The sequence below is a fragment of the Lepidochelys olivacea genome (assembly GCF_965140295.1).
Source record: "Lepidochelys olivacea isolate rLepOli2 genome assembly, chromosome: 8".
Taxonomy (NCBI): domain Eukaryota; kingdom Metazoa; phylum Chordata; order Testudines; family Cheloniidae; genus Lepidochelys; species Lepidochelys olivacea.
The window spans coordinates 105,856,036-105,882,521 of record NC_140418.1 but is presented as its reverse complement, the minus strand read 5'-3'; the positions used below and the strand labels follow the sequence as shown (position 1 = coordinate 105,882,521).

Below are 26,486 nucleotides of genomic sequence, written 5' to 3'. Positions count from 1 at the left end.
ACCAAACACTAAGGAAGAGTGTGAAGGCAGTCCCCCACTACCACAAATTATACAGTTGAGTTTCCCACATTTGGGGAAATCACAGGGGTCAGCACACCCGCAGTGCAACGGATAAGCTTCAAACCAAGAAAACTACCTTCATGATCATAGTATCTCCACTACCACATAAGTAGGAGCTTTTCATGCCCAACTGCCGCCTGCCCTCGCTCGCCCCACACTCTCAACCCATGGTGGGGCCTGCCACGCCCTGACTGACAGCCCCACCCACACCGGCCCCCACTGCCGCGAGCTGCCTGGACATGGCCGCAGGGCCCCACCCTTCTCCACACCCAGCCCTGGGTGCCAAATTTGGGCCCTGCTCCGCAGCCTGCTCCCACTCCCACAGTGCTCTGCTCATACAGATATCTGCATACGTGCTCACACAGCTCCGCCCCTCTGGTCAGGCCCCTCCTCCTGCCTGCCTGGGGCCGGGATGCACTCCCCTGGCCAGCCCCGGCTTTTCAGTGCCAAGAGCCCCGCAGCCAGCCTCACCCCCACCAGGTGTCCTGGCCGAAGTGACAAACTGAGAGAAACATTACAGAGGGCACTGAGAGAGGCGGCACTTCAGCAAGATTTAGCTAGTTTATTATAGGATTTAGCTAGTTTATTATAGGATTGGCGACGCACGTTGTCTTCAGTTTGAGATCTGAGGTGCAATTGACCTGGCTGAGTGACCGGTCCGAGTGACCAGACTATTGTTATGGTTTTTGGTGCAAGGGACCATCTGTCACAAAGGCAGGCTCATCTGGGTGGCAAGATAGATTCAGGGTTCCCAAGGGGGCTGTCTGTGGCTCCATGTTAAGGGTGTTCATCATGAGCTACTCCAGACGTCTGGAGCCCTCTCATGGATCAGTAACTGGTTAGCAGATAGGAAACAAAGGGTAGGAATAAACAGTCAGTTTTTACAATAGAAAGGGGTAAATAGCAGACTTCCGAAGTATGAGACAAGACTACAGAGGTTAGGGCTGGTCAGTTTAGACTGGAGATGACTAAGAAGGGACACGATACAGCACCGGTTCTCAACCAGCCGTCTGCCAAGAGAAACCTGGGCTTGACCCACCTCTGACTCACCTCAGCGGGCCACCAAGCCTGCCTGCCTGGTTTGTGACGGGGAGGAGGGGCACAACAAAAATGGCAGTATTACTGCAGCAGAGAGCTCTCCCCCTGCCACCAGGAAGGGTTGCCTCACAGCCACTGACCCCACGAGCGGGCAGCAGCTAGCCAAGGAGACACGCTACTGCTCCGCCCCGCCACGTTAGCATTTCAGGGAGCATGGCAAAATGAGAGGCAGAATGTTGGGGGGGCAGCAGGTGACCCCGTGTGGCCCCGTCCCTGCTTCACCTCTGGTTGGGGATCCGCAGGGCCGTGTATTTATTTGTAGGGACCCCCGGTAAATAAAAAGGTTGAGGACCACTGTGAGAGAGGTCTATAAAACCATGAATGATGTGGCTGCAGCGCAGAGCGAAGTGTTATTCACCCTTTCCCCCAATCCAGTAAAGGGGCGGGGGACCCACCTGACAAAATGAAGGTGCCAAACTCCCTGCCATGGTGTGTTGTGAGGGCGAAAAGTATCACTGGCTTCCACGGAGAATGAGATGAGTTCATAGAGACTAGGTCCAGCAGGAGCTATTAGTGAAGTTGGTCAGTGATGCAATCCCCTGCTTGAGGCAAGCCCTAAATCTCTGACTCCACAGAGACCAGGAGTGGAAGATGAGGGTGGATCGATCACTCCAAATTTCCTGGTTCAGTACACTCCACTGGGGTAGATGGATCGTTGGTCTGACCCACTCTGGCCTTCTTACAGGAAATCATGGAGCTGAAAAAATTAATTGCTAATGAGCTCTGCTGCATAAGGTCATCCAGAATAACCAGATAGGCCAGTATGAATACCCTTTTTGTACCATTAAATATTAACACAGAAAGCATGGGGATTAGTTATTCTAATTCTTTCATTTGGGAATCATGCATGAAAAAAATGAAACTTGAAAATATATCTGACATTTATTTTCTACATTATGCAAGCCTTCTCTTAGCAAATTACTAATACCAAAAACATACAAAACCAAACAGCTAGATGAATACAGATCACAAAATAGCCCCCCACTGGAAAAACATCTCACTAACACATCGAGTTCTAAACACTGTATATTGTAAACAATATTTTTTAAAAATCCAGGGTTTTTTTACAATATACGCTTTAGCTATCAAGAGAAGTTCAAGTAGGAAAATCAAAACACAAATCTCCTCTTTTCACAATAGGGAACAGCCTCACTGAAGCAAAATATCAAAAAATTGGATAGAAACTCATAAATGTTCCTCTCCACAGAAATCTTTAGTAAAAACACTTTATTAGATTTAACTCATGTTTTAAAATCATCACACAAATTAAAGTTGGCTACTCAAGCCTTCTATGAAGCACTATGTCTACAGCCTTCTTGGTTTCTTGTTATAATTTTGCACAACTCTGTTAATGAACTTCTTGAATGCAATACATTCATCTTTGGTGGCTTCTCATGTGTCCAGTACTTCGTCTTTTCTCAGAACACAAAATTCTATTCAATGATGAAACAGAACGCTCAACTGTAGCTGTTGTGACTGGGAGTAGCAAGAGATGAATTCCTACTTCTTGCAGCCCAGGAAACACAGCACAAAGATCAGGTCGAGCCACTAGCAATGATAAAAAAGAAGTTGAAGTCAAATCTTCATTCATTCGTCGTATGATATTCCACTCTGTGTTCAAATTCTCTATTCTGGCCTGAGCACACGGCAGTCCCATTGCTGGTAGTGCCTCACTCCACTCAACTGTCGGTGTTTTATAGAACAGCGATCTGTAAAAGCTACGTAGAGGTTGAGTAGAATCTAGAAGTCGCTGTTGTAGATTTTTAAGAATCAATTCTGTGTACTTTTTCAGTTGTCTTAACAAACACTTCTTGTCCTCTTCACTTAAGGATTCAATATAAATGCCTTCATTATTCAACTTCTGGACTGAAGTCTTTGCTTCTTCCTGTACTTTTTCAGTGGATAGCTCTCTGATTGATCCAAATGTAGTTTGTATTGCTGGACAAAGATCTACTACTGTTTAAGCAGATTAAACCCCGAAACGTAGATGGCCACAAACCACATCCTCTCGAAATAAGTAGTGCTGCATAAAGTGTCTAGCGGAAATCAACTGAATATATATTATAATTGTAGAATACTTGCATATGTTAAGGAAAGATCAGCGTCAGCAATCTAATACCGGTTCTATGGCAATCAGCGTAGCAAAAAAACACAAGGTACAGCGGTAAAAATGCAAAAGAGAAACCAAATTGTACTGGTAAAGCAGCAATTGGCCCTTAACGTTAAGTTAAGCAGCAATGCATACATTAAGATAATCAAACAAACTTACCCTAAACTATGCCCGCATCTCAAGGCCTCATTGGCTAGAGCACATCAAGCAGGCTAGCGGCAACAAGCCATATAAACCTGCTACAGGCAAGGGAGAGTGTGATGTTGAGGATACATCCCGGAGAGTCTGCTCTCTGGCTGGTGGATCAATTCACCTCCCTCTTTCCAAAAGCTGAGTACCCCGACTTTCTTCTAAGGATCTCTGACAAGTTCCTGGCCAGAGCTTATGTACTACCTAGGCGTGAGTATCTGGGGAAAAATTGATGAGAGAGTCAATGATAAAAGAGCTCAAATAATTGATTGTCAGATTGATCATTTTAACTGGTTGATGAGTTCCTGATTGCAGATATCTAAGTTAAGAACTTTTTTGATTGAAGTTTCTTCTTCTTTTGTATGTAAGAAAGATTAGTATAATCTTGCAAAAGTCTCATGGTGTGTAACTTGTAATCCTTATTCACAACATTCTATCTCGCTTATGACCAATAAAACTTATATACCTTTTGACCCTATAGCACTAGCTGTTTTTTTCTGCCTTATCCAATTTTGGACCCTTATTTTCATTGCTCTTCTAATTCTTTGTTTATTAAAATCTTGGCAAGTGGTAAAAAGGATCTCAGAGCAATAAAACAATTAGATTCTTAAAAAAGGGGCTAGGGTGTTCCTCATACCACCTGGAACATCCTAGTGGAGAATAATGAGAAGGGCCTCTGCCCTTTTTCTTTTTTCTTTTCTCCGGTAAACTCCCGCACCTAGCACCATGAGGATGGCTCTTCGGGACCTCACATCCAGGAGCAACAACATCTCGCCAGCTCTTCAGGAGGAGGATGCCCAGAGAACCTCTCCCACTGCCCAGGACCTGGATGCTGATCGCTGCCCTGCTGCTCCTGAGAAAGCTGCTACCAGAAGAGCCCGCCCGACGACCCACGACCAGGATGCTGATCACTGCCCCTCTGCTCCACAGAGGGATGCTCCCGAAGGAACCACCTCCTCAACCCAGGACCCTGAAACTACTGATCACCCTGCTGCCCAGAGGAACGCCACTCCAAAGCGAACGCACTCCACAGCCCAAGATCTCGATGCCGCATACTGTCCTTCCAGACAAAGAGACATCATGGCCAGCGAGTCCGCGCCCCCCTCCCAGGAGCGACTTCACCTCCTCAAGCTTCTCTACCAGACCGAGAGGAACCACCTGTGCGAGGCACAGCAGAGATCTGCCCCACAGAGGGTGAGGCAGGGGAAGATGACTGCATCTACCCCCAGGACCCAATCCCTACAGGCCTCCTCCTCTGCCCCTCCTCTGCCTCCCATGCCCCACTGAGGACCTCCCAGCCGGATACTGCCTGTAGGAGAACCAGGATCATCCCCAGCGCTTCCAGACACGACTGCATCCCCCCAGAGTCCAACACCGGTGCTTCCAGAACCCCACTCCCTCCTGGAAGATCCAGCACTGCCTCGGAGACACGGAGAGCTGCCCCCACCACCACGCCAGGACCCCGGCCTCAAGATCCACCTGAACACCGTTCCCCAGTCCGAGAGACAACAAGGCCACAGACCGTCCCCACAGCACCTGAACCTGTGGAGACAATGCAGCAGGAGGAGTGACGGCCGCGAGCCAGGGTCGCCACACCATGGCAATCCGTCTGGATGGAGGAGCTGGCAAAGGCCGACAACTTCGAGAACTTCCACACCCTGATGGACAGACTGACCACAGAACTGCCTTTAGAAATCACAACCAGAAGGAGGGAATCCCAGGAGGGCACACGGACCACTCGCAGATTCCCTGCGCGGAGCCGTAACACTGCCAGAGAAGGCAGGAGAGGGGATGCCAGCAGCCGCTATAATCCGGCGGCTGCATCCCATATTCAGAAACTATACAGGACAAACTGCTCGAAAGCCATGAGGGAGATCCTCGACGGGACCTCCTCCTACTGTGCCATCCAGACCGAGAGGCTCTACTCCTATTTCAAGGACGTGTTTGATCGCGAGGCCCAGACTGATGTGCGACGCCCAGAGTGCCTTCTACCGCTACCCTTGATCAACCTCACAGAGGACCTGGAGCAAGATTTTTCCCCGCAGGTGGTGCTGGCGAGGCTGACGAGGACCAAAAACACCATCTCTGGAAAAGATGGCATCCGCTACCACCTGCTGAAGAAGCGACACCCCAGCTGCTTGGTGCTTGCTGCCATCTTCAACAAATGCAAGCTGTTCCACCGCGCCCCCCGCTCCTGGAAAAAATCCATGACGGTGCTCATCCACAAAAAAGGCGAACGAGATGACCCCAGCAACTGGAGGCCCATATCCCTCTGCTCCACCATCTACAAGCTGTATGCCAGCTGCCTCGCAGCAAGGATCACGGACTGGTCAATGTGCGGGGGCCCCATCAGCTCAGCGCAGAAGGGCTTTATGTCCTGTGAGGGATGTTACGAGCACAACTTTCTTCTTCAGACAGCCATCCAGGAGGCCAGGAGGCAGTGCGCCATAGCATGGCTCAACCTGATCAACGCCTTCAGGTCCATACCCCACCATCACATCTTCGCCACCCTGGGAGAGTTCGGGATGCCAGAAACCTTCATCCAGATCCTCCGGGACCTCTACAAGGACTGTACCACCACCATCTGCGCCATGGACGGAGAGACGGACGCCATCCCCATCCGCTGCAGCGTGAAACAGGGCTGCCCCCTCAGCTCCATCATCTTTAACCTGGCCATGGAACTGCTCATCCGAGCAGTGTCCAGCGGCTTGGCCAGCTTCAACCTGCATGGCAAGAGAATCAGCATCTTGGCCTACGCGGACGATCTGGCCCTGGTCGCTGACAGCTCGGAAAGCCTCCAGGGGATGCTCGACATTGCCAACCGAGCCACCGAGTGGATGGGCCTCTGCTTCAACCCCAAAAGTGCGCCTCCCTCCAAGTCGAAGGCGGTGCCAGGGCTCTGGTCCGGGCGTCACGGTTCCTGATCCAGGGCGAGCCCATGACCTCCCTCGAAGAGGGAGAGGTATACCAACATCTGGGCATACCCACAGGAGTTCGCGTCCGACAGACCCCCGAAGACACCATTGAGGAGATCCTGCGGGATGCAGCCCAAACCGACTCCTCCCTGCTCGCTCCCTGGCAAAAGATCAATGCCCTCAATACCTTCCTGATCCCCCGCATCTCCTTTGTCCTCAGGGGATCGTCCGTAGCCAAGGTGCACCTGAACAAGGCCGACAGCACCATCAGGCAGCTGGTGAGGAAATGGCTGACCAGAGGGCCAGCACCGACATCTTCTACATCTCCCACAGGCAGGGTGGTGCCAACGTGCCTCGGATGGGTGACCTGTGCGATGTGGCGGTGATCACTCACACTTTCCGCCTCCTGACATGCCCGGACCCGACAGTGAGGAGCATCGTGGAGGAAGCCATATGGGACGTGGTCAGGAAATGCACCAGCAGGGCCCCCTCTGAGCAGGATATCGACACTTACCTCAGTGGCTTCCTGGAAGCTGAGTTCGGGAGACAGGGGGGAGACCTGTCCTCTCTCTGGTCCCGCACCTGCAATGCCTCAAGACGTCTAAGAAAGAGGATCAGCTGCCGTGGAAGTGGTGCGAGGAGCACCAGGAGCTGGGAATTCTGGTGCGGTGCATAAAGACCCTGGAGCACACTATCATCACCCCGACCGCCAGAACGCTGCTGGAAAGGACCCTGAAAGACGCCATCCACTGCCACTACGCCGAGAACCTCAAGCGGAAGCCGGACAAGGGCAAGGTGTTTCAGGTGTCCAGCAAGTGGGACGCCAGCAACCACTTCCTCTCTGGGGGCAGGTTCACTAGGCTCGCTGACTGGTGGTTCATCCACCGGGCCCAACTCAACTGCATTCCCCTCAATGGAGCCATCTGCCATGGCAACCGGGACAAGCGCTGCAGGAAGTGCGGCTACGCCAAAGAGACCCTGCCTCACGTCCTGTGTGGATGCAAGCACCACTCCGGAGTCTGGTGCCACCACCACAATGCCATCCAGAACCAGCTGGTGAAAGCCAGCCCGCCATCCCTGGGGAAGATCACCATCGACTCTGCCATCCCCGGGACAGACAGCCAACTGCGACCCGACATCATTGTGACCAACGCAGAAAAGAAAAAGGTTCTCATGGTAGACATCACGGTGCCATTTGAAAACAGGTCACCAGCCTTCCATGAGGCCCGAGCATGGAAGGTCTTGAAATACACCCCGCTGGCCAAAACCCTGAGAGCCCAGGGCTACAAGGTCCAGATCCATGCCCTGGTCGTGGGAGCCCTGAGCACATGGGACCCCCACAATGAGCCGGTACTGAGAGCGTGCGGAGTCAGTCGACGCTACGCCCGGCTCATGAGACAGCTCATGGTGTCTGACACCATCAGGTGGTCCAGAGACATCTACACAAAACACATCACGGGACACCGCCAGTACCAGGTCGAGTAACCGAGAACACCGACCAGGGAAATAACCCACCTCCTCCCTTCCCTGACGAACCGAAGGACACACCCCACCCATGTACTTATTGTCTACACCACTATTGACTTGGACTCTTAATACATTCCATGGGTGATGTACCTGAGTCCATTTAGCCACTGACACTTTTGTTGTCAGACGCTACCAGTGTGGTGCTCTGCTCGTGTTGGGTGATGATAACAGTCGGCTGCGTGTGTGTTCCCTTTGTGTGCTGCCCCAGCTCTGGGCAGACAGCTAACACAGCAGACCGCGAGAGAACCCCCAAAAACCACAGACTCTAGTAAGGTACGAAGGCACCTGAGCCGGGTTTATTGTCAAACGAAGCACAGTGATAGTTCCCTACAGACTCTACAGGGCATACTACGAATTTGTGCTCCCTGGCAATGGAGTCAGCTCAGTCAGTGGCACGACTTTCCACTGCCCCTTAGGCCAGACAAAGACACCCCCCCAGGGATGCATTCTTATACACAGGTACAAACAAGTTACATAACGCTTCTGACGTATTAAGGTGCAACCCCTTTACGTAACTATGCACCACCCTTCTACGTAGTGAGGTGCCGCCCCTCACCTTGTACATGTTGGTTTGAACAAAACAACTCTCTCCATCATACTAGCCTTTCCCCCTGTCCTTGTGATCTATGTGGACGGTATAAGAATGTGCTTGTACCATTTGTATACAGTTCTGGTATCCAATACACTTTAGATCTATGTCTATGCAACCTCAGCCTTTTCCTTGCCAGCTTCTGTGAGCAGGGCCTGCCTCTGGCTCACAGCTTAACTTTGCTTTATGTTAGCAAAGTCTTGACCATTACTTTAGCTCAGGCCTTAGGTCTTATAACGGGCCTCTAATACCAAGGGTTTATGTTTCAGGGCCTCATCTTACTACAGCTTTAAAAACTCCCGCACCCCAAGCTGGATCTATGCTGGTTATGTGATATGTATGTACTTCGTGAACCTTGTAACTGATACTTGCAATCCCCCATAACCCAAGCCCGGCCCCAGATGTACAGTACCATCCTTCTTAACTTGTGCAAATTTGATTTTAAACATTAACTTTAATAAAATTTTAAAATCTGTTCTTATCAGTTTAATATCTGCTATGTCCTTTATTTGAGGACTGTATATTAAATTGATTTTTGAAACAGGGGGATGGAATAGGAGCTTGCTCTGTCCACCCCATGCATTGACTTGGTATTGCAGTGCCTCCAGGAACGGTGCATCTCCTTTTGGGGACAATGTTCTGGTTAGAAAAGCAGAAAGAGTTTAACTGTGATGATGCTTCTTTAAAGTAGATTTTTTGAAGTAGTTGAAAAGTCTTAAGTCTTTAGTTTCTTTATGACAAAATATTGTTACAATTTTTGGGAGTGTTTTGTGAGTCTATAGACATGAGGTTCTTTGGCTTGCTAGAGGATTATTTAAGAAGCTGGGATCCTTCTTTCTGCTGTGAGTCTTTTCACCAGTATGAGGGACAAATGCTTTCCAGACTGTGGGTCTGTTGGGGAGGTGGTTGGTTGGTCTTATTGTTGGGTTGGTTTTTTCGGGGGGGGGTAATATTTGAGGTCACATGTATATCAACAACTGCATGAGTTACATAGACTTCTCCCCACCCAGCGTATGTTCCATGTGTCTTGGTTTGCACCCTCAAGACAAGGCACCAGGTGTCGTGCTGCATCCAGCACACAGGGGTCCCAATCCTGATTTCCCCCCTCCCCAAACCTACTGTAATGTAAAAGCTAAATAATAATCCTTAACTTCTCAGTGTTGCCACCGTCACCACTGGAAAATCATGAGTCAGACTCCCCAAAATCCTAGACTGGTGAGGTAGGAGTTCCCTTTACAAAAGCTGTGTTCACCCTTTCCCCGTGCAGACCAGGCCTGAGGGTTGGTGCGTGCTGAACATTTAAGTCAAATAAGCCAAAATAGCTCCGTCTGTCAGGGGTGTGTAAAAGGGAAATGCACTCCTAGGTGACACGGACGCGCCGACCTAACCCCCACCATAGCTAAGGGCATTTGGGGAGGCGGTGGGCCTAAAGCAACGGAAAGACCACCTCCACCATAGGGTTCTGCCAGCCTAGTCTCTGTAGCACAGACAGGGTTACCACCAAGAGAAAGAACAGAGAGCAAAAGCCAAAGCACCCCAGGGCAGGGGGAGAGCCTGCAGGTTGGAGGAGGGGACCAGGAGACAGGCGTTTTTGACAGGCCATCCTCCCATCAGAGGAGAAAGAGCCCAAGAAAATGGAATGGGCAAAAAGCTGAAAGCAGAGCAAAGGGCAGAGTCAACAAGCAGCTCCCCTTAGGGCAAAAGAAGGCACTGGTCCAAGCCCCACAAAGACAAAGTAGAGAGGAGACCAGATGTAAAAGCCCAGGAAAAAACAGAAAAGCAACAAAGAAACCAGCAGCCTGACCCACCATTTGAAAAACAAAATCACTGAACAAACTATGCTCCAAGAACCAAAAAAGAAACCAAAGTCGGTAACAAAAAAGAAACCAAAGTCGGTAAGTAATTATCCCTGCTCAAAAGCAGAACACAGATCTAACCTTTTCCAGAACTAGCAAAAGGAATAAGTTAAAAAAAAAAACCCAGACAAAACCGAAACACCAATGAAAAGAGCTCAAAGTACGACCGCTAAAACCTTTCTTTCTTTCTTTTGACCGAATGCCAGGGGAGAGCGCGAACGCAGTCCCCCACTACCACAAATTATGCAGTCGAGTTTCCCGCATTTGGGGAAATCGCAGGGGTCAGCACACCCGCAGTGCAATGGATGAGCCTCGCCCTGGGAAAACCACCTTCCTGATCATGGTGTCTCCCCTGCCAGGTAAGTATGACTTGGGCAGCCCCGGCCGCCGCCCGCCCTCGCTCGCCCCGCACTCTCAACCCACGGTGGGGCCCGCCGCGACACGCCCGCCGGCCCCGCCCGCGTCGGCCCCCGCTGCCGCGACCTGCCCCGCGTGTCCCCGCGGCCCCAGCCTTCTCCCCGCCGAGCCCCGCCTGCCGAATTCGGGCCCGGCTCGGCAGCCGGCTCCCCTCCCACAAGGCTCTGCTCGCACACACATCTGCATACGGGCTGCCGCGGCCCCGCCCCTCCCGCTGCCCAGCCCCGGCTCGCCCGCGCTCAGAGCCCCGCCGCCGGCCCCGCCCCCCCCAGGCGCCCGGGCCGAAGGGCCGCCCGGTCCCGGCCGGGGCCTCTGCGGGGCCCGCTCCCCCGGCGGCCGCGTCTCGTGCTGCAGCCAGCCCGGCTCGGAAGAGGCGGGGCCGACAGAGCTGCCCCCGGCTTCAGCAGCGCTCCCGTGTCCGGCCTGCCCGAGAGCCGGAGCCGGTCCCGTCCCCGGGATCCCGGAGCGCCGCGAGCAGCTCGTGCCGCGGACCCGCTTCTGCCGGGGGACGAGGGACGCCGCCTCCCGCGTCTCTCCCCCCACCAGGAGTCGGAGCCGCCCCGAGCGGCCCCCGGCCCTGCAGAAGGGCGGGGGCGGCCTCCGCGCCAGACCCGGGAAGGCCCCTCGGTCCCTCCCCGGCCCGCCCAGGGAGGCTGAGCGCGCAGGCGGCGGCGCGGGGGGAAGCTGGTCCCGGGTCTCGGGGGGCTGCAGCTCAGCGAGCCCCCGGGCCCCGGGCAGCGACTCGGCAGCAGAGACGGACGGAGCAAGCGGCGGGCCCCCGGCCGGGCCCACCCCGGCTGGCGAGAGACGCTCCGGGGCGAGCCCGGCTCCTGCGGCCTCGCGAGGCGCCTGCCCTGGCTCCGGGTTCGAGCCTCCGAACCCAGCGGGGCGCCACGTGGCCTCGGGCTTCCCCGCCCGGCTCCGGGGTCCTCCGTGCGCCTGCGCGCCAGCGGGAGTGTCTGGGGAGACCGGCCGTCGGCAGCGCCACCTCCGGCCGGCAGGGGCAGCCCCGAGAAAAGCCTCGTTTGAGCGGCGAGGCGGGCCGGCGAGTCTGATTTGCATACCCACAGTGCATTGCGCTCAGTGAAGCCCCAGTCCCTGGTGAAGGGGATGGTTCTGCTCGCAGCGTGCCCGGTTCCGACGATCAAGCTCGGGATTGAAGCGGGCTCAGTTCACTTTCCTGTAAAGGCGAGCGGTGTAGCGGGCTGTGAGCGTAGTCACCGTGAGGTGAGGAGAGAAGGCGGTTTCCCCGGCAGCGCGTCTGCCGGCGTTTGTCATACTCTGGTTTCTCTTCAGATCGTATAAATCTTTCGCCTTTTACTAAAGATTTCCGTGGAGAGGAACATTTATGAGTTTCTACCCAATTTTTTGAGGCTTCATTTCGGTGAAGCTGCCTCTTCTTGTGAAAAGCAGAGCAAATGTGGCGGAGCGGCTGTTGTTTAGAGGAGCGCTTTGTTAAGGGGTGGGGGGTGGTACTGTGTGATTGTTTCGCAGTTGTAAGTTCCCGGTCGCACGTTGAGGAGCTGGGGAGGCCTGTTGGTTTGCTAAGGTTGCTGTTAGACACAGCGTGATAGTTCTGGGGGGTCCTTGCGCGAAACAGACGAGGGTTTTGTTGGCAAGTAGCTGTTGGAACTGCTGCTCTGGCAAGTTCTGTCTTTTCTCATTGCAGTTGGTGAATGTGCTGACGCTTTTAAGCTTACAGGAGCACTGCTGGGAAGTTAAGAGGTTTTTTTCTTTGCTAACACTGCTGTTAGATACGCTGTACGATATTTTTTTAGCTCCTGCTTGCTTGCCCAGACAATGTTTGTAAGGTGTTCTTTTATTAAACGTTTTTCTGACGTTTTTCATCAAGTGTTGTCTATTCTTTCCTGCGTCCCTTCATTTTCAGATTAAGGATTCAGGACATTAACCAATCCCCAATCACGGTTCTTTTTCTGCACACTCTCTACCTTGATCTGCAGAGTTTGTATGTTAATATTTCATGATAACAAAGAGAGCACTCGTAGTAGTGAGTATGGTTGTTCTAAAGGATGTAACCCACAGAAGTAACTTGCAACTACTGCTATTTTCCCACACTGTTTTCTATATTTGTGATTGCCCCGGCAACACCTCTGCAGAGTATCTTGGATACTCTGGTTTCCTCTTCAGCTCTTATAAATCTTTCGCCTTTTACTAAAGATTTCCGTGGAGAGGAACATTTATGAGTTTCTACCCAATTTTTTGAGGCTTCATTTCGGTGAGGCTGTTCCCTATTGTTGTGTAAAAAGCAGAATTGTGGTTGGACTTTGCTACTTGAACGTCTCTTGATGGCTAAAGCTCCTATTGTAAAAAGAAAACCAGTGCTTTAAAAAATACTGTTTACAACATCTTTAGAGCTCGATGTGTTAGTGAGATGTTTTTCCAGCAGGGGCCTAGTGGGTGATCTGCATTCACCTAGCTGTTTGGTTTCATATGTTTTTGGTATGAGTGATTTCCTAAGACAAGGTTTGCATAATGTAGAAAATAAATTTCAGATATACACTATTTTCAAGTTTAATTTTTTTCATGCATGATTTTATTCCCAAACAAAGGAATTAGAATAACTCATCCCCATGTTTTCTGTGTTAATATTTAATGGCACAAAAAGGATATTTATATTGGCCTATCTAGGAAACAGGCCAGTCCTTGCCTACAGACAGCCCCCCAACCTGAAACGAATATTCACCAGCAACCACATACCACACAGCAGAACCACTAACCCAGGAACCTATCCTTGCAACAAAGCCCATTGCCAACTGTGCCCACATATCTATTCAGGGGACACCATCACAGAGCCGAATAACATCAGCCACGCTATCAGAGGCTCATTCACCTGCACATCTATCAATGTGATATGTGCCAGCAATGCCCCTCTGCCATGTACATTGGTCAAACTGGACAGTCTCTACATAAAAGAATAAATGGACACAAATCAGATGTCAAGAATTATAACATTCATAAACCAGTCGGAGAACACTTCAATCTCTCTGGTCACGCGATTACAGACATTAAAGTTGCTATATTACAACAGAAAACCTTCAAATCCAGACTCCAGCGAGAGACTGCTGAATTGGAATTCATTTGCAAATTGGATACAATTAACTTAGGTTACCTTGCATAATGAAAAGGAGTACTTGTGGCACCTTAGAGACTAACCAATTTATTTGAGCATAAGCTGTAGCTCACAAAAGCTTATGCTCAAATAAATTGGTTAGTCTCTAAGGTGCCACAAGTCCTCCTTTTCTTTTTGCGAATACAGACTAACACGGCTGTTACTCTGAAACTTGCATAATGACTTAGCCACTCCCAGTCTCTATTCAAGCCTATTTCCCCTTGTTTTCCTAACTCCTCCACCCCTCCCTTCCTCAGACGTTCTTGTTAAACCCTGGATTTGTGCTAGAAATGGCCACCTTGGTTATCATACACATTGTAAGGAGAGTGATCACCTTAGAGTCTATAGGGAACTATTACTGTGCTTCGTTTGACAATAAACCTGGCTCGGGTGCCTTCGTACCTTACTAGAGTCTGTGGGTTTTGGGGGGGTCTCTCGGGGTCTGCTGTGTTAGCTCTCTGCCCAGAGCTGGGGCAGTACACAGAGGGAATAGGCACGCAGCCGACTGTTATCATCACCCAACACGAGCAGAACGCCACACCGGTAGCTACCGACAACAGTTTTTGTTCACCTGTATTTTAGATCATTTTAACATTAGCTTGAATAAAAATTTTAAATTTGTTCTTATCCCTTTAATAACTGATACGTCCTCCTTCTGAGGACTATATATGAAACTGACTTTTGGAATAGGGAGATGGAATAGCAGCTTGCTCCATCCACTGCATACATCGCCCTGTTATTGCAGTACTGAACCCACAGGAACGGTGGACCTCCCTACGGGGAGAATATCATGGTCGAAGAGCAGCGAAGAAATGCGTCGTTGTCTGTGTTAACATTTGGTTTGAATTAAGAGTAAGGTTTTGAGTAATTTGTAACTCTTTGGTTAGTTATTAGTAACATCTTATTATTAGGCCTCTGAGTTGAAAGGCTGCTCTTGCAGATTTTCCTTTGTCATTGTTTGTCGGTCAGTTAAAGAGCTGCTTTCTTAGGCTATTCTGTGTAGGTTCATAAACCACTCTCCTTAGTATTCCTTCCACAAGTGATTGCATGGTTTGGAGCCTTCTTTCCCCCATCTCCCCACCGGAGAAATTTTCCATCCTTTTCCTGCTGGGATGTTGTACCAATAAAATAAAAACCAGCAGGATCTCATTAAAGGGAAAAAGGCAAAATACCACATTTATTGTGAATACAGAAAGAATCATAGTAAGCAGTTAGTTATAGCTATAACATTCCATTCAATCTCATATTTATTCACACATTCATTCATACAAACATACACACACAGGTTCTGCAAGGTTGTTATCATAGTTACCAGCCTTAGAGTTGCTCATGCCAAGCCACTGGCCAGGTGGCCTGGACATGAGGAGGGAGCAGGGCCTTGTCAGATGCTCATCTGATGCTCCTGGAAGTTGGTTTGCAGAATCAGACCCCAAAATTCTCACTTTTTAGAGTCTATTTTTATAGGAATTTCTTCCTATGCCAGTCTATGGGAATTGCTTCATCATGCTGTTGCTGAATCAATCAGCAGATAGCACATTCCTGACGGCTCCAAGATGTTATCTTGTTCTTTGGTTCTCCCATTCTTGAGGCTGTTGGGTGGATTCCAGTCTGCCCTCCGGGTGGGGTCCTCTGGTTATTTCCACTTGACGCCTTCTTCAGCCGATGGACACTGGATTCTTAGGCTGGCACCTCCCTGATCATTCAGTTATTATCCACACCAAGCATCCATCCACATACATCCTCTATCTCTATTTTAATCACAATGGTTAATACAACAAAAGGGCGGGGAGTCTCTGGGTGCTGTTTCTGTTGTTCGAGTATTGCTTTGAGTCTCTCTCTCTGTGAACTGCTTTGAGAACAGACTCTGTCTTAGAATGTACTAACACAGTTAGCAGCTTGCAAGTTTCACACATAGAGGGAGAGAAACAGCACCAAAAACCAAGAGACCTCTTAATTAGTAATACCCTGGAATTTAAACTCTGGGGAATCAAACTCATTTGTGATTTTAATACAGAACTTCTTTAATATGATCCAACAGGGAAAACACCACTGTTTTAACTTAGGAAACAGTCTCTGTAAATGTTTTGCCCAGACGAGGGGTACTTCATAGGAACAGAAGAGGAGAAAGGCTGTGCATAGCGTTTAAGGCCAGAAGGAACCATCTTATCACCTCAGAGGGACTGAGGGGCACCAATGCTCGAGGATCTGCAATGGCAAGGAATTGATTGGATGCGATTGACTGTATGTTTGAGATAGTTCTCTGGGAAGGAGCAGAAAAGAGCATTGGTAATGATCAGTGATCTCTCTCCTGCCATCCATCTCCACCCTCTGACAAACAGAGGCTAGGGACACCGTTCCTTACCCATCCTAATAGCCATTAATGGACTTAGCCTCCATGAATTTATCCAGTTCTCTTTTAAACCCTGTTATAGTCCTAGCCTTCACAATCTCCTCAGGCAAGGAGTTCCACAGGTTGACTGTGTGAAGAACTTCCTTTAAACCTGCTGCCCATTAATTTCATTTGGTGGTCCCTAGTTCTTATATTATGGGAACAAGTAAATAACTTTTCATTATTCATTTTCTCCACACCACTCATGATTTTATTGACCTCTATCATATCCCCCCTTAGTCTCCTCTTTTCCAAGCTGAAAAGTCCTAGCCTCTTTAATCTCTCCTCATATGGGACTTGTTCCAACCCCCTAATCATTTTAGTTGCCCTTTTCTGAACCTTTTCTAATGCCAGTATATCTTTTGTGAGATGAGGGGATCACCTCTGTATGCAGTATTCAAGATGTGGGCGTATGATAGATTTATATAAGGGCAATATGATATTCTCCGTCTTATTCTCTATCCCTTTTGTAATGGGGCTGAAGTACAGCATAGCGCTTGTGTGACGAAGTGCGACTGTTCTTAATGTTTCCTCTGAATACTGTGCAGGGGTCTGGACACAGAGGATGGCCGACACCCTGTTTCCTGGCCACTGATGGCCTGGGCCCTTCCCCCCTGCAAGGTGAGAGCTTGCAGGGGGGAAGGGATAGGAGGGGGTGCAGGGGTGAGGGCTGTGGGGCTGAGGATGAGAGGTTTGGGGTGTGGGAGGGGGCTCAGGGCTGGGGCAGAGGATTAGGGTGCAGAGGATGAGGGCTCTGGCTGGGTTTGGGGATGAAGGGTTTGGGGCATTGCAGAGGCTCAGCACTAGGGCGGAAGGGCAGGGTAAGGGCAGCCTGCCCTGCCACAAGTGAATTGGGGGCACTAGGACCCTGCGGCAGCAGTTGATGCAGGGAGTCAGCAGAGGAGAGTCAGTGGGAGCAGCAGGCTCCGGGGCCCGGGGAGGTGAGTGGGGGGCAGCAGGCGGGGCCGGGGGAGAGACCAGGCCCCAAACATTGGTGGAGCCGGGGCCCTGAATATTGCTGGAGCCCGGGCACCACGAGTGTATATAACTCGCTGCCCCTGTTCAGGACTGGTAACTATACAGCGGCTGCAGAACATTTGGGGGGGGTGTATACGTAGGTATTAAGTATTAGTTATTGATCATAAATCAAATTGTGTTATGATAATAAACGTGACATCTTGTCTTGTCCCCTGAAAGGATCCTGTGTAGTTTTGTCTGTATAACACTCTGCCAATCTGCTCTGCAGGAAAACTCCTTCCTGACCCCAAATATGGCCATCAGCTAAACTCTGAGCATGTGGGCAAGACTCACCAGCCAGACACCCAGGAAAGAATTCTCTGCAGTAAGTCAGATCCCACCCCATCTAACATCCCATCACAGGCCATCGGGTGTATCTACCGCTAACAGTCAAAGATCAATTAATTGCCAAAATTATGCTACCCCGTCCTACGAAGAAGGATCCCAGCTTCTTAAACAATCCTCTGGCAAGACAAAGAACCTCACGTCCAGGAGCGGCGAGTGATATAGGCTCGTGGTGCCTGGGCTCCAGCAATATTCAGGGCCCGGGGGCCCCACCCCAAACCTACTATCCTGTATAGGCTAAATAAGAATCCTTAATTTCTCAGTGTTGTCACCCTCACCACTGGAAAATCATGAGTCAGAAGGCCCAAAATCACGAGATTGGCTTAAAAATCATGAGGATGCTTTAAAAAAAAAAAAGAAAGGTAACGTGGGTCCTCTTTATTTCCCTTCTGGTTTCTGAACGAGGGAAGCTAGAAACTTACCTTTCCAGTGCAGCCAGAGCCCCAGAGAACAGGAGCCCCGGGTGCCCGGGGCTGGCAGACAGCGGGGCTCCTCACGGTTGTGTCTTCCACATTTCGATGTCACCAACCAAGTATCAAGTGTGAACTCCTCAGGCACTAGGTGAGCCTGCCTTTGTGACAGATGGTCCCTTGCACCAAAAACCATAACAATATTCTGGTCACTCGGACCGGTCACTCAGCCAGGTCAATTGCACCTCAGATCTCACAGTGAAGACAACGTTCGTGGCCAATCCCATACTAAACTAGCTAAATCTTTACTAACTAGGAAAAGAAAGAAGACACTTATTTACCAGGTTAAAGCAGGGAAACATACACACAAAGGAGTTACAGTCTGAAGTTTCAAAAAGCAGTAGAAGCTGCTGTAACACGCAAGCCCTGTGTGTCCCTGAGGGCTAACCCTAGCCAGACAGCCGGGATCCCTTGCTGACGCTTAGAAGGCGTGCCCTCTCCCTGAAGTCCAAGCAGCATAGGGACAACAGTTTCTTCTTGACAGGGATTTTTATTCCATTCCCCCAGAGCTCAAACACTGAGGATGGAGTGGAGGTCAAGGATAATCTAGGCATGGCCCAATATCTAAACAAATACTTTGCCTCAGTCTTTAATAAGACTAAAGCGGATCTTAGGGATAATGGTAGCATGACAAATGGGAATGAGGATATGGAGGTAGACATTATCCTATTTGAGGTAGAAGTGAAACTCAAACAGCTTAATGGGACTAAATCAGGGGGCCCAGATGATCTTCATCCAAGAATATTAAAGGAATTGGCACATGAAATTGCAAGCCCATTAGCAAGAATTTTTGATGAATCTGTAAACTCAGGGGTTGTACCGTACGGTTGGAGAATTGCTAACATAGTTCCTATTTTTAAGAAAGGGAAAAAAAGTGATCCGGGTAATTATAGGCCTGTTAGTTTGACATCTGTAGCATGCAAGGTCTTGGAAAAAATTTTGAAGGAGAAGGTAGTTAAGGACACTGAAGTCAGTGGTAAATGGGACAAATACAACATGGTTTTACAAAAGGTAGATCGTGCCAAACCAACCTGATCCCCTTCTTTGAGAAAGTAACAGATGTTTTAGACAAAGGAAACGCAGTGGATCTAATTTACCTAGATTTCAGTAAGGCATTTGATACCGTGCCACATGGGGAATTATTAGTTAAATTGGATAAGATGGGGATCAATGGGAACACTGAAAGGTGGATAAGAAACTGGTTAAAGGGGAGACTACAACGGGTCCTACTGAAAGGTGAACTGTCAGGCTGGAGGGAGGTTACCAGTGGAGTTCCTCAAGGATCGGTTTTGGGACCAATCTTATTTAATCTTTTTATTACTGACCTTGGCAGAAAAAGCGGGAGTGTGCTAATAAAGTTTGCGGATGATACAAAGCTGGGAAGTATTGCCAATTTAGAGAAGGACAGGGATATCCTACAGGAGGATCTGGATGACCTTGTAAACTGGAGTAATAGTAACAGGATGAAATTTAATAGTGAGAAGTGTAAGGTCACGCATTTAGGGATTAATAACAAGAAATTTAGTTATAAGCTAGGGACGCATCAATTAGAAGTAACGGAGGAGGAAAAGGACCTTGGACTATTGGTTGATCATAGGATGACTATGAGCCGCCAATGTGATATGGCCATGAAAAAAGCTAATGCGGTCTTGGGATGCATCAGGAGAGTATTTCCAGTAGGGATAAGGAGGTTTTAGTACCGTTATACAAGGCACTGGTGAGACCTCACCTGGAATACTGTGTGCCGTTCTGGTCTCCCATGTTTAAGAAGGATGAATTCAAACTGGAACAGGTACAGAGAAGGCCTATTAGGATGATCCGAGGAATGGAAAACTTGTCTTATGAAAGGAGACTCAAGGAGCTTGGCTTGTTTAGCGTAACTAAAAGAAGGTTGAGGGGAAATATGATTGCTCTCTATAAATATATCAGAGGGATAAATACTGGAGAGGGAGAGGAATTATTTAAGCTCAGTACCAATGTGGACACAAGAACAAATGGATATAAACTGGCCACCAGGAAATTTAGACTAGAAATTAGACGAAGGTTTCTAACCATCAGAGGAGTGAAGTTTTGGAATAGCCTTCCAAGGGAAGCTGTGGGGGAAAAAGACCTATCTGGCTTTAAGATTAAACTCAATAAGTTTATGGAGGAGATGGTGTCAAGCTTCCTCCCCCACTCTGAACTCTAGGGTACAGATGTGGGGACCTGCATGAAAAACCTCCTTAGCTTATCTTTACCAGCTTAGGTCAAAACTTCCCCAAGGGACAAAATATTCCACCCTTTGTCCTTGGATTGGCCGCTACCACCACCAAACAGATACTGGTTACTGGGGAAGAGCTGTTTGGAAACGTCTTTCCCCCCAAAATACTTCCCAAAACCTTGCACCCCACTTTCTGGACAAGGTTTGGTAAAAAGCCTCACCAATTTGCCTAGGTGACTACAGACCCAGACCCTTGGATCTTAAGAACAATGAACAATCCTCCCAACACTTGCACCCCCCCTTTCCTGGGAAATGTTGGATACAAAGCCTCACCAATTTGCATAGGTGACCACAGACCCAAACCCTTGGATCTGAGAACAATGAAAAAGCATTCAGTTTTCTTACAAGAAGACTTTGAATAGAAATAGAAGTAAATAGAAATAAAGAAATCCCCCCTGTAAAATCAGGATGGTAGATACCTTACACGGTAATTAGATTCAAAACATAGAGAACCCCTCTAGGCAAAACCTTAAGTTACAAAAAAGATACACAGACAGAAATAGTTATTCTATTCAGCACAGTTCTTTTCTCAGCCATTTAAAGAAATCATAATCTAACACGTACCTAGCTAGATTACTTACTAAAAGTTCTAAGACTCCATTCCTGGTCTATCCCCGGCAAAGACAGAATATAGACAGACACACAGACCCTTTGTTTCTCTCCCTCCTCCCAGCTTTTGAAAGTATCTTGTCTCCTCATTGGTCATTTTGGTCAGGTGCCAGCGAGGTTACCTTTAGCTTCTTAACCCTTAACAGGTGAGAGGAGCTTTCCCCTGGCCAGGAGGGATTTCAAAGGGGTTTACCCTTCCCTTTATATTTATGACAGATGGTATGATGGGATAACATGGTTTTGGTAATTAAATATTCATGGTAAATAGGCCCAATGGCCTGTGATGGGATATTAGATGGGGAGGGATCTGAGTTACCCAGGAAAGAATTTTCTGTAGTATCTGGCTGATGAATCTTGCCCATATGCTCAGGGTTTAGCTGATCGCCATATTTGGGGTCGGGAAGGAATTTTCCTCCAGGGCAGCTTGGAAGAGGCCTAGTCCCCTGGCACAGACAGGTTGCCACCAAGAGAAAGAACAGAGAGCAAAAGCCAAAGCACCCCAGGGCAGGGGGAGAGCCTGCACATTGGAGAAGGGCACCAGGTGAGAGAGGCGTTTTTGACAGGCCATCCTCCCGTCAGAGGAGGCCCAAGAAGAAGGAACAGGCAAAAAGCTGCAAGCGGGGCAAAAGGCAGAGTCGCCAAGCAGCTCCCCTTCCGGCAAAAGAAGGCACTGGTCCAAGCCCCACAAAGGCAGAGTAGAGAGCAGACCAGATGTAAAGGCCCATGATGAACAGAAAAGCAACAAAGAACCAACAGCCTGAGCTCCCATCAACAAAGCAATCAAAACAACATAGCGTCCTAAGCTAAAGTCTCAGTTTTCTTGTTGAACTAAACGCCAGCGTGAATCACAAACACCCCGAAAACGACTCCCAAGCATTGAAAAAGAAAACAAGGCGAGCCGCCTACAGAACTAGGCAAGAACAAAAACATAGAAAAAAACTGACGACACGGAAAAAAAAAATTCACAATAATTTACAAAAAAACAAAAATAACTGAGAACACCACACTAAAACCTTTCTTTCTTTTTTTGACCGAGTGCCAGGGGAGAGCGCGAACGCAGTCCCCCACTACCACAAATTATGCAGTCGAGTTTCCCGCATTTGGGGAAATCGCAGGGGTCAGCACACCCGCAGTGCAATGGATGAGCCTCGCCCTGGGAAAACCACCTTCCTGATCATGGTGTCTCCCCTGCCAGGTAAGTATGACTTGGGCAGCCCCGGCCGCCGCCCGCCCTCGCTCGCCCCGCACTCTCAACCCACGGTGGGGCCCGCCGCGACACGCCCGCCGGCCCCGCCCGCGCCGGCCCCCGCTGCCGCGACCTGCCCCGCGTGTCCCCGCGGCCCCAGCCTTCTCCCCGCCGAGCCCCGCCTGCCGAATTCGGGCCCGGCTCGGCAGCCGGCTCCCCTCCCACAAGGCTCTGCTCGCACACACATCTGCATACGGGCTGCCGCGGCCCCGCCCCTCCCGCTGCCCAGCCCCGGCTCGCCCGCGCTCAGAGCCCCGCCGCCGGCCCCGCCCCCCCCAGGCGCCCGGGCCGAAGGGCCGCCCGGTCCCGGCCGGGGCCTCTGCGGGGCCCGCTCCCCCGGCGGCCGCGTCTCGTGCTGCAGCCAGCCCGGCTCGGAAGAGGCGGGGCCGACAGAGCTGCCCCCGGCTTCAGCAGCGCTCCCGTGTCCGGCCTGCCCGAGAGCCGGAGCCGGTCCCGTCCCCGGGATCCCGGAGCGCCGCGAGCAGCTCGTGCCGCGGACCCGCTTCTGCCGGGGGACGAGGGACGCCGCCTCCCGCGTCTCTCCCCCCACCAGGAGTCGGAGCCGCCCCGAGCGGCCCCCGGCCCTGCAGAAGGGCGGGGGCGGCCTCCGCGCCAGACCCGGGAAGGCCCCTCGGTCCCTCCCCGGCCCGCCCAGGGAGGCTGAGCGCGCAGGCGGCGGCGCGGGGGGAAGCTGGTCCCGGGTCTCGGGGGGCTGCAGCTCAGCGAGCCCCCGGGCCCCGGGCAGCGACTCGGCAGCAGAGACGGACGGAGCAAGCGGCGGGCCCCCGGCCGGGCCCAACCCGGCTGGCGAGAGACGCTCCGGGGCGAGCCCGGCTCCTGCGGCCTCGCGAGGCGCCTGCCCTGGCTCCGGGTTCGAGCCTCCGAACCCAGCGGGGCGCCACGTGGCCTCGGGCTTCCCCGCCCGGCTCCGGGGTCCTCCGTGCGCCTGCGCGCCAGCGGGAGTGTCTGGGGAGACCGGCCGTCGGCAGCGCCACCTCCGGCCGGCAGGGGCAGCCCCGAGAAAAGCCTCGTTTGAGCGGCGAGGCGGGCCGGCGAGTCTGATTTGCATACCCACAGTGCATTGCGCTCAGTGAAGCCCCAGTCCCTGGTGAAGGGGATGGTTCTGCTCGCAGCGTGCCCGGTTCCGACGATCAAGCTCGGGATTGAAGCGGGCTCAGTTCACTTTCCTGTAAAGGCGAGCGGTGTAGCGGGCTGTGAGCGTAGTCACCGTGAGGTGAGGAGAGAAGGCGGTTTCCCCGGCAGCGCGTCTGCCGGCGTTTGTCATACTCTGGTTTCTCTTCAGATCGTATAAATCTTTCGCCTTTTACTAAAGATTTCCGTGGAGAGGAACATTTATGAGTTTCTACCCAATTTTTTGAGGCTTCATTTCGGTGAAGCTGCCTCTTCTTGTGAAAAGCAGAGCAAGTGTGGCGGAGCGGCTGTTGTTTAGAGGAGCGCTTTGTTAAGGGGTGGGGGGTGGTACTGTGTGATTGTTTCGCAGTTGTAAGTTCCCGGCCGCAAGTTGAGGAGTTGGGGAGGCCTGTTGGTTTGTTAAGATTGCTGTTAGACACAGCGTGATAGTTCTGGGGGGTCCTTGTGCGAAACAAACGAGGGTTTTGTTGGCAAGTAGCTGTTGGAACTGCTGCTCTGGCAAGTTCTGTCTTTTCTCATTGCAGTTGGTGAATGTGCTGACGCTTTTAAGCTTACAGGAGCACTGCGGGGAAGTTAAGAGGTTTTTTTCTTTGCTAACACTGCTGTTAGATACGCTGTACGATATTTTTTTAGCTCCTGCTTGCTTGCCCAGACAATGTTTGTAAGGTGTTCTTTTATTAAACGTTTTTCTGACGTTTTTCATCAAGTGTTGTCTATTCTTTCCTGCGTCCCTTCATTTTCAGATTAAGGATTCAGGACATTAACCAGTCCCCAATCACGGTTCTTTTTCTGCACACTCTCTACCTTGATCTGCAGAGTTTGTATGTTAATATTTCATGATAAAAAAGAGAGCACTCTTGTGTATGGTTGTTCTCTGATGTAAAGCAGAGAATTCACTTGCAACGAGTGGTATTCCCCCCCCCCCACACACACACGTTTTTTCTGTATTTGTGGTAATTCATTCATCACTTTAGGTTTTTAACTCCGATTTGTAGCTAAGAAGATGTAAAAGGGAAACAGTCCTAGATAAGCTATTACCAGCAGGACAGTGGGCTGGGAGGAGGTATTGTTTCATATTCTCTGTGTATATATAAAGTCTGCTACAGTTTCCACGGTATGCATCCGATGAAGTGAGCTGTAGCTCACGAAAGCTTATGCTGAAATAAATTGGTTAGTCTCTAAGGTGCCACAAGTATTCCAGTCCTATTAAAATAACTGGTGTTTTTACTTTGTAGGTCCTAACGTCCTTTTGATTATTTTGCAGCAGATTTTCGTGCTTGAAGCCGAACATGAGGGCTCCTTATTTTGATGTAAAGTTCCCTGATTTGGTCAGCGCTAACTCGGGTCACCCTGGCTGCAAAGCCAAGTGCTTTAGCCCTGATGGTGGTTTTGGAGCCCGCTTACCGATATCCAGGTTTTTCTTTATATTGTCTAAATATTTTGCTTTTTACTAAACTTTTCTGTGGAAACAATATTTATAAATTTCTCCCCCTTTTTTTTCCCAAGCTTTGTTTTGCTAAACCTGTTCCTTGGAGTGTACAGTAAAAGACAAAAGGTATTAGAGCGGATGTAATACGAGCTAAATCCTTTTGTTATAATTTCTATAAGCGAAAGCGGTTGGGCTCTCTGTTAATTTTCTTACGGGGAAGTTAGAATGAACACGTTGATGTGGTTTTTCTTAGGGGGCTCTTTTTGCCTTCAGGCTGTAAGGAGTGTGTTTGAACAGACGAAGCACCCGGGTGCAATACCAGAATGGCCCCCTACGCGACTTTCCTTGGACGTGGGAGGATTGCACGCGGAGGCGTACTGTCAGCGCTCCCCAGCCCCACCCCGGTCTCCGCGGGCGGGTCAACGAGCTGTGCGGTGGCTGCAGGCTGACGAAGCCCGGGCGCGGGGGGGCTGGGGACAAGCCGGCTGCTCTTTGCTGCCCCTGGGCGGGCTGCCCTAGCCGTAGGGGGCGGGGCGCGATCCCCTGCAGGCTCCGAGCAATGGTCGGTCCGGCCCGACAGCTCGCCGGGGCAGCTCCGCGGCCCTTGCAGTTGCACCGGCCCTTTCCCGCGGGCACCCGGGAGTGGCCAGCGCCCCAAGCCCGCCTGCACCGCCCAAGGCGCAGAGCCCGGCACCCGCAGGCTCCGGGCCCGGGGGCGTCTCCTGTGTGGCCCCGGGTAACCAATGCGCGGGGCCGCGCCCGGAGCAGCTGCGGGGACCCCGGGAGCCGCTGCCCCACCCGGAGCCGCATTCCAGGGGCTGCAGCCGCAGCTCGGAGGCTCGGGCCCCCCTGCGCTCTCGGACCTACCTGTGACACTACTTTGAATGCCCAGAATGCATTGCGCATCATCACCTGCTCCCCGCCCCGCGTCCCTGGTCCTTGGGCTGGGTTTGCTCCCAGGGATCATAGAATCATAGAAAATCAGGATTGGAAGGGACCCCTGAAGGTCATCTAGTCCAACCCCCTGCTCAAAGCAGGACCAATTCCCAGTTAAATCATCCCAGCCACGGCTTTGTCAAGCCTGACCTTAAAAACCTCTAAGGAAGGAGATTCTACCACCTCCCTCGGTAACCCATTCCAGTGTTTCACCACCCTCTTAGTGAAAAAGTTTTTCCTAATATCCAATCTAAACCTCCCCCACTGCAACTTGAGACCATTACTCCTCGTTCTGTCATCTGCTACCATTGAGAACAGTCTAGAGCCATCCTCTTTGGAACCCCCTTTCAGGTAGTTGAAAGCAGCTATCAAATCCCCCCTCATTCTTCTCTTCTGCAGGCTAAACAATCCCAGCTCCCTCAGCCTCTCCTCATAAGTCATGTGTTCTAGACCCCTAATCATTTTTGTTGCCCTTCGCTGGACTCTCTCCAATTTATCCACATCCTTCTTGAAGTGTGGGGCCCAAAACTGGACACAGTACTCCAGATGAGGCCTCACCAATGTCGAAGAGGGGAACGATCACGTCCCTCGATCTGCTCACTATGCCCCTACTTATACATCCCAAAATGCCATTGGCCTTCTTGGCAACAAGGGCACGCGGCTGACTCATATCCAGCTTCTCGTCCACTGTCACCCCTAGGTCCTTTTCCGCAGAACTGCTGCCTAGCCATTCGGTCCCTAG

General features: G+C 50.7%; 1 long non-coding RNA gene across 1 annotated transcript; it reads right to left on the bottom strand.

Annotated features, from left to right (window-relative positions):
• Window positions 1-644: 644 nt before the first annotated feature.
• On the bottom strand, window positions 645-3,867 carry LOC311524885. The gene is made up of 3 exons (XR_014712633.1): window positions 3,428-3,867; window positions 1,554-1,855; window positions 645-895 (listed from the first exon to the last, which is right to left on the bottom strand). It is a non-coding gene; the product is annotated as an uncharacterized lncRNA (long non-coding RNA).
• Between the last annotated feature and the right edge of the window lie 22,619 nt (window positions 3,868-26,486).